We start from the raw sequence: 13,947 nt of genomic DNA on the forward strand, positions 1-13,947 counted from the left end.
ATTAGCTGAGAGAAGCCCCTTCTGCGGGATTCATCCTGAAGAAAAATGAGGGGAAGTTGCGGAGGGCCGGAGAGTGTGTTCTCCCCCTGAGAATGATCCAGCGAGCAAGCGGCTAGGGGCGGGGACAGGGGTGTTAAAAGGGTCCCGAGTAGCAACAACCTGAGTTTTGCTGTGTAACCTGATCCGACTGGAACTCCCAAATCACAGTGCACATCCTACCCCGCTGAGATTGCACTGATTGGGGTTTTGCGAGCCCGGAGGCAGCCTGTAGCCAACGCTCAGACAAGAGTGGATCTGTTTTACGCACTCGCTCCCTGATGCGGAGTGAGAGCAAAGATTGTTCGAAGACACAGGATAGGGTTCAACATTATTCGGCCTTTATTAATAGCTGTCGTTTATACTCAGCTGGCGCAAACCGCAGCTAAGAATAAACGGGGGGCTCAGAGGACTCCTATACCGGGCGCATCAATGGAGAGAGCACGAGCCGAGTGTCATGTCCACAGGCACGCCGGATGGTTTTCACAAGCCGAGGCTCCGGATGCGCTTTTCGCGCTGTTTTATTTAGACAGAAAACCAGGCCACTGCCTCTCCAACTCGTCGTCATTTATATTCACAAGAAACGGCCAGTGTCGTCTTTGTCTAAGTTTACTTGTGTTGGTAGCAGACCAACGATAACAGCATTTCCATGCAACAGCTCTGAAGAGCTGATGGACTGTGATAGCACCAGCGGGAGGAAGGAAGGGGTTTGCGGAGTGTGCGGTTTCAGTGAGCCCTAGTAGAAAGGAGGCATTGACTTAAGCCCTCGACATGTCATATTTGTCTCTTTGCCAAAGCAAATGAGCGCATTCTTCTGTGTTATCTATCCAAAAGAAATGACATAAGATAAACGGAGAGCTGCCATGTTTTCTTTTTGATTGCGGATCCAGGGCACGTCGGGAAAGAGTCCTTTGTCCACCATTGATGTAATTGCACAGTCGGATTAACACTCGCCCGACTGACCCAATTAGGTTTGCTGATTCATCGCGAAACTTTCTGTGGAGCTCGTAAAGTGCATTACGATTTTGAGTTTCATCAGCGCGTCTTCAACGCCAGGCTTCAAATCGGCATGCGGTCCAGCAGCTGCCATTGCCGTTCCGCCGGAGTGTCGCATTAGGCCGCCTAGATGTGTGCCAAGATGTCAGCTTTCATTGTGCGAGACGTTTCAGCGTACACTGAAATCCAATTGCCTGTTCAGTTATTTGTATTGATGGTTTAACTTCATGTAGCCTATAGTCTAAAGCGCGTTTACCTCCCTTGCCCTGGCTGGTATTTGCATTTGGTGCCGGATTCAGTTACTGTAAATCTTTGGAAATGTACCATGATGACTGCAAATTGTCATTTGTTAAATCTGGCAAGAGTGAACACAAAGAGGTTTTGTTTCCTGTTTTGGTAGGAGAAGACAGCCGCCTTGACTGACGCCCTGCAGGCCGGCTGTGTTCCTCGGCCGTGCCGGGGACTCTCCGCGCTGCAGACGGCTGCTTGCCTGGAGGGCTTCAGGGGTGTGAAGCCTGTTTCCTCTCAGCGCTGGCTGGGGAGCGCAGTCCTCTAATCGCACAGAGGGCGTCTGGGCTCCATCAGACTCGTGTTCAGCGCGGCTGAGCAGATCACTGGGTTCGGCTGGAGTCTGGGCCACGTCTGGCTCTGCTCTGCGCCAGCTGGCCTGCCATAAGTTCTGCGCTCAGCCAGTAGGCTGTCTGCTTCACACGAGAGTCCACGCACGGCACGACAGACAAGACACGTCTCCAGACACCAGATGTGCTCACGGAGCCCTGGGCAGCTCAACACAAGAACACACAGCCAAACATCGGTCTGGTTCAGACAGAGACATCTATCTGCGCAAAACACAACCCAAGCACACTGCAGCCAGTCGCCACTCTTTTCAGACAATACAGGCAAACCACATAGTCAGGGGGCCAATTCTGAAAAGGGCTTCCGTTAAGACTTTTGCGGACATGTTTTGGTACAAGCGGTCAACCTATTTTTTTAGTTAGAAGACACCCATAGGTAAGATATTATGGTGGTTGTCAAGCAAAAACATTTTTTTTTTGACTTGTGCAAGCAATTTCAGGCCAATTTTTTGGTTTCCTGCTCAACATGACATGCCAACAATAAATGTTGAATATCTCCACAACCACAAGGACCATATAGATAAAAATGGTATGGAATGAAAGCTAACACTCGTGGGATGTCTGCTGAAGTGTCAGAATTAACATTTATTGTACAGTATAAGAGACAACAGACCTAGAACATGAAAAAAACAATCTCCGCCTAAAGAGAACCAGTTTTCAAAGTGAATATCAGATTGGAAACATAACATAGCATTCCAAAACCTCTATCAATCAGTACCCCTATCTATGGGAATGAGTCAAGCCAAGTTTAAAGCTTGTAGGGAGAGACAGTGCACTGCTGCACATGTTGTAATACTTTAATGTTATGGCGAAAATGTAGAACTGTAGATGGTGGTCTATGGTGCTATTTGACTTCATTAATGTACCAGGTTGTGACAAATTATGTTTAATGGACATATCACTATATTCATCAATTCTACCCAAACATAACTGCTCTCTCAGTTCTTTAGGATTAGAGGTTAGTAACTAGTTAGTAGTAATAACTTTGTAATAGTCGTATGGCAAAGGTATTTTTCCCCATCCAAGCAGTGGTGCTCGGGTATAGGCAGCCAACAGAAGAAGGGACATGAAGGATGGCATGCTTTCCCCCCAGCTTTTAACCACAGAGGTCAGGTGCTTGGAGCTTGATGAGAACAGGTCAGGTGCTTGGAGATGACGATATGTGGATGTGAGGAAAGTGGAAGTCAGTGCAGTACCAGGCAGTGTCGATGTCCCTGACCAGGACTCAGACTGAGCACATGGACATGGTCCCTGGGTACCTTCTGTTGGCTGCCTACCTGAGCACCACTGCTTGGCTGCACTGTAAAACCCGGGAAGTTAACTTAAGTGTAAATAAGTCATTCAGCTGAGTTATTTCTATGTGTGTAGTTTGTGTTGGGATAACTTTAAGGAGTCAAGTAAACTACTGTATACTCATTTTATTCACCTAATTTCAACTTGAGTGAAATACAGTCATGGCTGAAAGTGTTGGCACCCATGTTAAAGTTGACTAAAAAGAGGAATATAAAATCATCTTTTGGAAATTCATCTTAATGCCTTAAGTAATAAAAGTAGAAAATATCCAACCTTTAAGGACACCAACTTTCTATGTGAATGAATAATGTATCATAAACAAATAAATGTATTGGCACCCCTATGTAACCCTATGGGAATTTAACACAAAGGGTTAACATAGGGGCAGGCAGATTTTTAAAGGCCACTTATTTCATGGATCCAGGATACTATGCATCCTGATAAAGTTCCCTTGACCTTTGGAACTAAAATAGCCCCACATCATCACACACCCTTCACCATAACTAGAGATTGGCATGGTGTTTTGTTCAGTTGGCCTATTAGCTGGTTTGATTTGCATTGAGCTCAATGAGCATCAAACAGGCTAATAGGCTAACTGAACAAAACTGAACAAAACACCATGCCAATCTCTAGGTATGGTGAAGGGTGTGTGATGATGTGGGGCAATTTTAGTTCTAAAGACCAATGGAACTTTATCAGGATGCATAGTATCCTGGATCCATGAAATAAGTGGCCTTTAAAAATAAAAATCTGCCTGCCTCTATGGAAGTTGAGGGTTAACATAGGGGTGCCAATATGTATGACCCCAGTCTTTTAAGGAAGAACATTTATTTATTCATGATACATTACTCATTGCATTGCACGGGGTGCCAACACTTTCAGCCATGACTGTATATGCCACTCATTTCAATTAAGTAATCATGGCAAGAAGTATATTCACAATAAGAAATGGCTGACCACACATTACATTTCCCAGAATGTCACTGTCCATAGTATTCTTAACACATTATCACATATTAATCTTGACTGAAATTGAATCTTAAATGCAATAGTTAAACTATAGTTACGGCTATACTATAGCTGTTATGTTATTGTGTTATTTACATTGACACCACACACCATCAAGCAGATGACTATCCACAAAAGACTTGGCCTGTGGCCTGATTTTAAAATCTTAGATCATGTGTAATGCTTCTGACAGACGTAATGATAATCTGAAGATACAGTATATCATGATGGCCAGTACTGCCATGGTGATAAATATTATGTTTCACAATTACCATCATTCTGCAGTAATCCTATTCATTTAATAGAAATTTAAACCTATAAAAAAATCCTGAAATCTTTACTCCTGAAGCTCATATCCTGCCCATAAGAGGGGTAATATAGTTACTCAATGTAAACATGCATAATGTGTCTGTATCTCCCCAAGAGACAATACAGACAGACAATAGGAGGCTCAATCACACCATTGGGATACTCAACTTTGTGACACTTTCAAGTGACTATTAGGTCAAAGTCAAATTGGGAAACGCAATCAACTTTGCATTAGGCCAAGAAAAAGTGAACTTCATAATGTTCTTTATATTTTGAGAATGGGCTTCTCCTTAATGGTATATCTGACCATATTCTGAAAATCATCAACACAATATTTTTGCCCATCACCTGGTAAACAGTAAGAAGCCACAATTAACAGCTAAGAGAACAAATACTTATTAGAAAATTAAAGAAGCATTTACCCATAATCCATAGAAAATTATAGCTCACACATTGAGTACATTGCATTTTTTCGTGTGTAGGCCTACATAATTCTTACTTGTCATGATAATTCACTCAAGTTGTTATTAGGTGAATAAAATTAGTGTAGTTTACTTGACTCCTTTAAGTTATCCCAACACAAAATGCAATACATACTGTACAATATACTAATAACTCCAGTTGAATGACTTATTTACACTCAAATTAAATGAGTTGCCAAACTCAAATGTCAAGGCATCCGGCTCAGATAAGTTAGCTTCCCAGGCTTTACAGTACTCAAATAATTTGAGTTCAGTTAACTTCCCGGGTTTTACAGGGGAAAAACATACCTTTGCCATACGACTATAACAAAGTTGTTATTGCTAACTAGTTACTATCCCCTAACCCGAAAGAAGTGAGAGAGCAGTTATGTTTGGATTGAATGAATAACTATAGTAATATGTCCATTAAATATAATTTGTGTCACAACCTGGTATATTAATGGAGTTAAATAGCACTATACACCACCATCTACAGTTCTACATTTTCACTGTAACATTTAGATATTATAACTTGTGCAGCATTGCATGTCTCTCCCTACAAGCTTTTAACTTCGTCTTCACAACCACCCTGATATCTTACCTATTTGTGTCTTCTAACAACAACAACAAAAAATAGGGTGGCACTGACAGCTTGAACCAAAACATGTCTGCAAAAGTCTTAACGGAAGCCCTTTTCAGAATTGGCCCCCTGACACAACAGTGGCCCTTGTGGTGTGATACTCTTGTGGTATTTATTGATCATTATTTTTTAATGATCATGCTTGCACAAAAGTTGGATTATATTGCACATTTGCCCAAGATTACAGTAGGTAACATGGAAGAAAAAGGAAGCACTTTGGGGGAAAAATCCGCTTTTTCCATTTTTAAGAATATAGTGTTAAAATGGACAAAATAACATTTTCTAAGCTGACAACCTGTCTAGAACTCATGTGGAGGGGTTAAGTATCAATACTGGATAGGTTGTATGCTTGTACCAAAAAGTGTCCGACAAAGTTTTAATATCAGTTTTGGCCCCCTGACTAACAGCCAAACGTCTCCATTCACACAACACAGTTACAAAGCCACTCAGACTACACAAGCCAACCACAGCTAGACGTCTCCATTTATACAACGCAATACTAGACTGTGTGCGTGTGTGTGCGTGCATGGTGACCTAGTCCCCCCCAGCGGCTGCATGTGTGTGGCGTGGGTAGCCGGTTGGCTGGGTGCCAGGCTGGCGTGGGTAGCCGGTTGGCTGGGTGCCAGGCTGGTTGTGGGCACACACGTGTGGGCAGACTGAGTCTCTAATGGCCGCCCTTATCAGCGCCCACACCCGACCCTCCTGACGGAGTGGGCGCGAGGGCAGACGGCCACGCCGGGGCTAATGGGTTGCCCTGCCCAGGCGACGCAGGCCTGTGATCTCCGCCGCTGTCGGCAGATGGACACTCCAGCTGGGCCACTCAGGACCTGCAGCCCCTGGCTGTGGACCGGCTCGCCTGGGTCTGGGGGAACCAGCCTCTGATCCGACACTGGATGCTCTTCTGAGGTACCGGGTTTGAGACGGGAATATCTGATGCAATATTTGATACACACACATTGCATACACGTTTGGATCTGTTTGATACACACATTTGGAGTCTGATACACATTTAGCGTGTCTGTTTGATCCTCATATTGAACATGTCTGTTTGATACACACATTTAGCATGTCTGTTTGATACACACATTTAACATGTCTGTTTGATACACACATTTAACATGTCTGTTTGATACACACATTTAACATGTCTGTTTGATACACACATTTAACATGTCTGTTTGATACACACATTAAACAAGTCTGTTTGATACACACATTAAACATGTCTGTTTGATACACACATTTAACATGTCTGTTTGATCCTCATGTTGAACATGTCTGTTTGATACACACATTTAACATGTCTGTTTGATCCTCATGTTGAACATGTCTGGTCGGCACTTTGCTCTGCAGTGTATCCGTTTTCCATCTCCATGCACACATCATGTTTTGTCATTCAGTAATGCGCTCACAATGTCTGCTTGAAATGTATAAAATGTGCTCATTTGACATTACAATGTATGAATGAATCCTCTTGTGTACAGAATAGCACAAAAGCAGGTTGGCACAGAGCTATGGAGAACATGATATCAACTGGCAGTGAAAACATTGAACTCTGTAAACCAGGTTTTTATGGAACAGTGCCTGACATTGTCTTAGCGCTCTGGCCAGACCTCAGTCAACTGGGACGTGCTCCTTTCCGTCCCCTCCCAGCCAAACAGGCCTGAGGAGGACCAGTGTGAAACAGCAACATGGTTTAACCCATCATCTGATCGAACAATACGGCACGCAGTGCATACTCTTCATTCAGTGTACAACAGCAACATAGTTTTACCCATCATCTGATGACCAATTCACAGCACAAACTGTCCGTTTGACAGCAACATATCAGACCTATCATCTCACTGACCTTTGCATTTATATATATATATATATATATATATAATAGATATTTTACTAATTTACATTTTAATCGATTAAAATTGGTCGTACAGTGTGTGATGAGCCCAGTTATGAGTTCTCCACACACACACACACACACACTGGCAGAGGAGCTGCCTTGCGTGTTTCAGGCTGTTTGTGGAGATGGAGGCCATTCAGGTCGTTGGTGCTCTGCCAAGAGCAGTCAGCCGTGCTTAGAGACTGAGTTGAGGACCTGCCTTTAATGACAGCCAGAGTTGAGGACCTGCCTTTAATGTGAATGAGAGTCGAATAACTGCCTTTAATGACAGCCAGAGTTGAGGACCTACCTTTAATGACAGCCAGAGTTGAGGACCTACCTTTAATGACAGCCAGAGTTGAGGACCTACCTTTAATGACAGCCAGAGTTGAGGACCTGCCTTTAATGTGAATGAGAGTCGAATAACTGCCTTTAATGACAGCCAGAGTTGAGGACCTACCTTTAATGACAGCCAGAGTTGAGGACCTACTTTAATGACAGCCAGAGTTGAGGACCTACCTTTAATGACAGCCAGAGTTGGGGACCTGCCTTTAATGACAGCCAGAGTTGGGACCTGCCTTTAATGACAGCCAGAGTTGAGGACCTGCCTTTAATGTGAATGAGAGTCGAATAACTTCCTTTAATGTGAATGAGAGTTGAGGACCTGCCTTTAATGTGAATGAGAGTTGAATAACTGCCTTTAATGTGAATGAGAGTTGAGGACCTGCCTTTAATGTGAATGAGAGTTGAATAACTGCCTTTAATGTGAATGAGATTTGAGGACCTGCCTTTAATGTGAATGAGAGTTAAAGGACCTGTCTTTAATAAGAATCAGAGTTGTCAACTCAACGTATGTACTCCCAATAGTCCGAAAAATTTATCTAAAGTGCATTTCACTCCGGATTATCCCTTTAAGGACCTGCCTTTAATGTGAATGAGAGTCGAATAACTGCCTTTAATGTGAATGAGAGTTGAGGACCTGCCTTTTAATGTGAATGAGAGTTGAGGACCTGCCTTTAATGACAGCCAGAGTTGGGGACCTGCCTTTAATGACAGCCAGAGTTGAGGACCTGCCTTTAATGTGAATGAGTCGAATAGCTGCCTTTAATGTGAATAAGAGTTGAGGACCTGCCTTTAATGTGAATGAGTCGAATAGCTGCCTTTAATGTGAATAAGAGTTGAGGACCTGCCTTTAATGTGAATGAGTCGAATAGCTGCCTTTAATGTGAATAAGAGTTGAGGACCTGCCTTTAATGTGAATAAGAGTTGAGGACCTGCCTTTAATGTGAATAAGAGTTGAGGACCTGCCTTTAATGTGAATAAGAGTTGAGGACCTGCCTTTAATGTGAATGAGAGTTGAGGACCTGCCTTTAATGTGAATGAGAGTTGAGGACCTGCCTTTAATGTGAATGAGAGTTGAGGACCTGCCTTTAATGTGAATGAGAGTTGAGGACCTGCCTTTAATGTGAATGAGAGTTGAGGACCTGCCTTTAATGTGAATAAGAGTTGAGGACCTGCCTTTAATGTGAATGAGTTGAATAACTGCCTTTAATGTGAATAAGAGTTGAGGACCTGCCTTTAATGTGAATGAGAGTTGAGGACCTGCCTTTAATGTGAATGAGTTGAATAACTGCCTTTAATGTGAATAAGAGTTGAGGACCTGCCTTTAATGTGAATGAGAGTTGAGGACCTGCCTTTAATGTGAATGAGTTGAATAACTGCCTTTAATGTGAATAAGAGTTGAGGACCTGCCTTTAATGTGAATGAGAGTTGAGGACCTGCCTTTAATGTGAATGAGAGTTGAGGACCTGCCTTTAATGTGAATGAGAGTTGAGGACCTGCCTTTAATGTGAATGAGAGTTGAGGACCTGCCTTTAATGTGAATGAGAGTTGAGGACCTGCCTTTAATGTGAATAAGAGTTGAGGACCTGCCTTTAATGTGAATAAGAGTTGAGGACCTGCCTTTAATGTGAATAAGAGTTGAGGACCTGCCTTTAATGTGAATGAGAGTTGAGGACCTGCCTTTAATGTGAATGAGAGTTGAGGACCTGCCTTTAATGTGAATAAGAGTTGAGGACCTGCCTTTAATGTGAATGAGAGTTGAGGACCTGCCTTTAATGTGAATGAGAGTTGAGGACCTGCCTTTAATGTGAACAAGAGTTGAGGACCTGCCTTTAATGTGAATGAGAGTTGAGGACCTGCCTTTAATGTGAATGAGAGTTGAGGACCTGTCTGCAGGAGGACTGTTGCCATGGCGTTTATGAGGGGTAATGGGAGAAGCGCTCGGCGTGTCCTTGCCTGCCAGGAGGCCGATGTCACACGATGGCGTGAGCCTGGCAGGGAGGCGCAGCGCGGCTGAGAGTAAACGGCGTAACGACGCGGCGCTCCCGAGCTCTGTTTACCACAAACACAACACACAGGAAACAGACACAAAGAGCGCCGCAGCGCAGGCTTGCCAATGTCAAGGGCTTTTATGAAGACAAGCAGGCGAGCACAGACAACAGGCTGCTTGTGTGTGTCTCAGAGTACGCACGCACAGCACAGTACAGCGGGAGCAGGCCAGCCAGTCACACTCCATACACACGTGCTAAATCAGGACAGTGTGGCTACAGCGAGTGTGTGTCTGTGTGTGTGTGTGTGTGTGTGTGTGTGGGAGAGGGCTACAGGGGGGTCTGGACAGACAAGTCAGTGAGGCATACACGCGCACACACACACACACAAACAAGCAGAAACACATCAGACTGGAGACAGCATACAAGTATAATCGGTCAAAGCATGACCACGCGCCCTCTCCACTTCATAGGCAATAGGAAAGAATCCATCTCATTTCTTTTCTCTTACACATACACACTTTTTTCTAACAATTAATAACAAATAAATCAAATAAATTAATTAATACATCAAGCATGTAAACTATTATATAAGTGCAATCATGACTTCAGCAGAATGGATGCAAAGCAGGACGGCATGTTTCGAATGTCTGCAGAGTATGCACAGGTCATGTCTGAAGTGTGCTCTATGGGGTATGCTCTGTGCAGTATGTACTGTGCAGAAATGTACTGTGCAGTATACTGTTGAGTATGCTCTGTGCAGTATGTACTGTTGAGTATGCTCTGTGCAGTATGTACTGTGCAGAAATGTACTGTGTAGTATGTACTGTTGATTATGCTCTGTGCCGTATGTACTGTGCAGTATGTACTGTTGAGTATACTCTGTGCAGTATGTACTGTTGAGTATGCTCTGTGCCGTATGTACTGTGTAGTATATACTGTTGAATATGCTGTTGAGTATGCTTTGTTGAGTATGTACTGTGCAGTATGCTTTATTGAGTATGTACTGTTGAGTATGTACTGTGCAGTATGGACTGTTGAGTATGCTCTGTTGAGTATGCTTTGTTGAGTATGTACTGTTGAGTATGTACTGTGCAGTATGTACTGTTGAGTATGCTCTGTTGAGTATGCTTTGTTGAGTATGTACTGTTGAGTATGTACTGTGCCGTATGCTCTGTTGAGTATGTACTGCTGAGTATGTACTGTGCCGTATGCTCTGTTGAGTATGTACTGTGCAGTATGCTCTGTTGAGTATGTACTGTTGAGTATGTACTGTGCAGTATGTACTGTTGAGTATGTACTGTGCAGTATGCACTGTGCAGTATGTACAGGCTGAGATCAGTTGTTTCCTTATGTTATAGAGTCCGGTCCAGTCGACTGCTCCTCTTCAAGTGTTCTTCAGCAAACAGGAATCCACATTACAGAGTTCCTCAGCGTTCCTCAATGTATACCAATTCAGAAACACACACACACACACACACACACATCACTCTCTCACTCACTTTATACCATTCTTTACCTCTTGTTCTAAATGTGTCCCACAAACACAAAATGTGTAGTGGATGTCTTAGTGTACAATCTCTCTCTCTGTCTCTCTCCCTCTCTCTCTTTCTCTCTCTCTCTCCCTTTCTCCCTCTCTCTCTCTCTCTCTCTCTCTTTCTCTGTCTCCCTCCCTCCCTCTCTCTCTCTCTCCCTCTCTCTCTCTCACTCATTCACTCTCTCTCACACACACCATACACACACATATCCAGAATAAACACGGTCTGGTCTGGATGCGTCCTCCACCTGGTGAGTAAATGAGGGCCAAAGTTCGTAGCCATGACGATGGACAAGAGGCCAGTCGGGTGGTTTCCCACAATCCCGTGCGTTTCCCATGAGTCCTCAGACAGGCGGCTCCAACAACACTCGTCACCTCACTGTGTGAGAGATGACACTGGGGATCACCTCTCACCCACCTGGAACACACACACACACACACACACACACACACACACACACACATTGTTAAGACATATACTGTATAATACAATAAATCATAACATAACAGAGAGATAGAGAGAAAACACACACACACACACACACACACACACACACACACACACACACACACACACACACACACACACATTTTCGTAACACATATACAGTGTATTACCATAAATATAAAAAAAATCATGGAGAGAGAGAAACACACACACACACACACACACACATGAAAGCCAGTGCCCAGTTTGCTTACACAGCACATAAGCAGACACGACACAAGCCAACTGCAGCTCATCAGCACATGCCAGAGGTCATCTATGTCTGACCCGAACGCCACACACACACACACACACACACACACACACACACACACACACACACACCGCCTGCACTGGTGAGTGAGTGTGTGTGTGTGTGTGGTTGTGGAGACTGGAGTAAGGGGACTGTAAAGACACTGGCAGCAGCCGTGAGCCCCTCTCTCTCACACACACACACATGCAAGCACGCACGCATGCACACACACACTCCTTGGCTGCTGATTGCTAGAAATGAGCAGATGGGAGGTGAATAATTGATAGAGAAGTGAAGGGCACATTGAGCATACACAAAGGCCAGTGTGTGTGTGTGTGTGTGTGTGTGTGTGTGTGTACTCACCCTGGTGCAGGGCAGAAGAATCTACAGCATAATCATAGCAAAGAGAGAGCTGTGTCTGTGTGTGTGTGTGTGTGTGTGTGTGTGTGTGTGTGTGTGTGTGTGTGTGTGTGTGTGTATACCTTGGGGCAGTGCTGTGGCATCTACACCAGTCCGTCGTAAAGAGAGAGCGCCTGTACAATGGAGGGGTCTGCCTTGGAGCCCTCCTGGAACTCCTGCAGTGTCAGCTTCCCATCCGCGTTCTACAACACACACACACACACACACACACACACACACACACACACACACACACACACACACAGAACATGTCAAGGTCTGATCAGCGAGTAAACACAGAGAAAACACATATCCAGCTTTCTGTGCAGTTATCAGCACCACACACATACACCCACCCACACACACACACACACAAAGACACGCACGCACGCACACATTTGGCAGCTGAGGGTAATTCTCCCTTGTGAGCAGCAGGGGGAGCAGTCTCTCTGAGGTCTCCCTCCTCATCTCTGTTGCACCCCTCTCTGCACTCCACTGGTCATGCCTCCATCACACACGCATACACACACACACACACACACACACACGGCCTCCATCATAGCGTGCAGCCTGGAGCCGCCAACCCTCCTGACCCCAAGTGACCCGAAACAACACACACACACCCCACCCTCTTGACTGGACCGAACCTCCCCACACAACACCACACACACCCCCATCCTCTCGACTGAATTCAACCTCCCCCACACACACCCCCACTCTCTTGACCGAACCTCCCCCACATATGACCTGAGCCGAACCCAGCTCATCGTTCAGCAAGGAGCTCTGATCTTCCTCCTCCTCCTCCTCCTCCTCCTCCTATTCTGTCCAGTTTACTGTAATCTGACCATGCTGCGCTTCACCGATCACACACACACACACACACTCAATCCCAAGAGGCTCATAAGGAAGTGCTGCTCCCTCTGGCACTACTGTTATATGGAGGGGAGAGAAACTTGCCAACCCCAAACACACACACACACACACACACACACACACACACACACACACACACACCTCCCCTCAGCACTCCTATGCTGCCAGTGGAAATGCCCACAGGCCAGCAGTGTGAGAAACTCTCTGATTAACTCACAGTCCTCAGTCTAATGCGCACAGATGTGTGTGTGTGTGTGTGTGTGTGTACCTTATCCATCATGGCGAAGATGTGTTATATGTGTGTGTGTGTGGTGTGTGTGTGTGTGTGTGTGTGTGTGTGTGTGTGTGTGTGTGTGTTTGTACCTCATCCATCATGGTGAAGATGTGTTATGTGTGTGTGTGTGTGTGTGTGTACCTTATCCATCATGGCTGTGTGTGTGTGTGTGTGTGTGTACCTTATCCATCATGGCAAAGATGCGGTTATATATGTATGTGTGTATGTGTGTGTGTGTGTGTGTGTGTGTGTGTGTGTGTGTGTGTGTGTGTGTGTGCACCTTGTCCATCATGGCGAAGATGCATTATGTGTGTTGTGTGTGTGTGTGTGTGTGTGTGTGTGTGTGTGTGTGTGTGTACCTTGTCCATCATGGCGAAGATGCATTATGTGTGTTGTGTGTGTGTGTGTGTGTGTGTGTGTGTGTGTGTGTGTGTGTGTGTACCTTGTCCATCATGGCGAAGATGCATTATGTGTGTTGTGTGTGTGTGTGTGTGTGTGTGTGTGTGTGTGTGTGTGTGTACCTTGTCCATCATGGCG

General features: G+C 44.7%; 1 long non-coding RNA gene across 1 annotated transcript; it reads right to left on the reverse strand.

Moving 5' to 3' along the window:
- Positions 1-9,709: 9,709 nt before the first annotated feature.
- LOC134088427 (uncharacterized) lies at positions 9,710-13,714 on the reverse strand. Its single transcript, XR_009939971.1, has 3 exons — positions 13,691-13,714; positions 12,347-12,466; positions 9,710-11,542 (listed from the first exon to the last, which is right to left on the reverse strand). It is a non-coding gene; the product is annotated as an uncharacterized LOC134088427 (long non-coding RNA).
- Between the last annotated feature and the right edge of the window lie 233 nt (positions 13,715-13,947).

This window comes from Sardina pilchardus, chromosome 8, assembly GCF_963854185.1.
Source record: "Sardina pilchardus chromosome 8, fSarPil1.1, whole genome shotgun sequence".
NCBI classification, from domain to species: Eukaryota; Metazoa; Chordata; class Actinopteri; order Clupeiformes; family Clupeidae; genus Sardina; species Sardina pilchardus.